The sequence below is a fragment of the Perkinsus marinus genome, assembly GCF_000006405.1.
Source record: "Perkinsus marinus ATCC 50983 genomic scaffold scf_1104296953254, whole genome shotgun sequence".
NCBI classification, from domain to species: Eukaryota; Perkinsozoa; order Perkinsida; family Perkinsidae; genus Perkinsus; species Perkinsus marinus.
Window position 1 is genome coordinate 1 of NW_003208537.1, and position 1,041 is coordinate 1,041.

Consider the following 1,041-nt stretch of genomic DNA (forward strand, 5'->3'; position numbering starts at 1 on the left):
GTCGTTGCAGCCATCATTTGGGAGAGACCTCTTACGAAGAGTGCGAACGATACCATTACTACGCCGACGTTCTTGTCAAAGCGCTGGGCTACGTATGCGAGAATGCGAGTCAGCTAAATATCATCGTCCTTGCTGAGGTGCTCCGCGATGCTGTGAGCCACTCCCCTAGCAACATAAACAGGGTGGCGATTCTCATGGGCAGAGATGAGATCCTCTGCGTCTTCCAGACAGCGTGTCCGAGTGGTTAAGGAGGTGGACTCGAAATCCACTAGGCTATGCCTGCGCAGGTTCGAATCCTGCCGCTGTCGTATGTCTGATGCCGTTTGGGTTTTCAAGACATCTGAGCAGCCTCGCCTTCGAATCCTTATAGCGATTCTGATGAACATTAGGAATAAGTAGGTTGCGAATTAACCAAAGCGCATGACATTTGAGGAACATTGATGAGAATTGATTTATATCCCAAAAAATGTATCTACCTCTAGACTCTTATCCTATATAAGCCCTACCATTTCAGCGGATTCGCTGTCGTTGCAGCCGTCATTTGGGAAGAGACCTCATATGAAGAGTGCGAACGATGTCATTACTTCGCCGACGTTCTTGTCAAAGCGTTGGGCTACGTACGCAAGGATGCGAGTCAGCTAAATATCATTGCCCTTGCAGAGGTACTCCGCGATGCTGTGAGGCACTCCCCTAGCAACATGAACAGGGCGGCGACTCTCATCGGGAGAGATGAGATTTTCCGAAATTTCCAGACAGCGTGTCCGAGTGGTTAAGGAGATGGACTTGAAATCCATTAGGCTCCGCCTGCGCAGGTTCGAATCCTGCCGCTGTCGCACGTTTGACGACGTATAGGTTTTCGAGACATCTGAAAAGCCCCGCCTTCGAATCCTTATAGCGATTCTGATGGACATTATGACCGAGTAGGATGCGAACGAACTGATGCGCATGACATTTGAGGAACATTGATGAGAATTGATGTATATCCCAAAAAATGTATCTACCTCTAGACTCTTATCCTATATAAGCCCTATCATTTCAGCG

At 48.4% G+C, this 1,041-nt stretch overlaps 2 non-coding genes across 2 annotated transcripts; both read left to right on the forward strand.

The window, feature by feature from the left end:
• Positions 1-226: 226 nt before the first annotated feature.
• Positions 227-308, forward strand: Pmar_PMAR008273. The gene has a single exon. It is a non-coding gene; the product is annotated as a tRNA-Ser (tRNA).
• Positions 309-751: 443 nt separating this feature from the next.
• Positions 752-833, forward strand: Pmar_PMAR008274. The gene has a single exon. It is a non-coding gene; the product is annotated as a tRNA-Ser (tRNA).
• Positions 834-1,041: the final 208 nt, after the last annotated feature.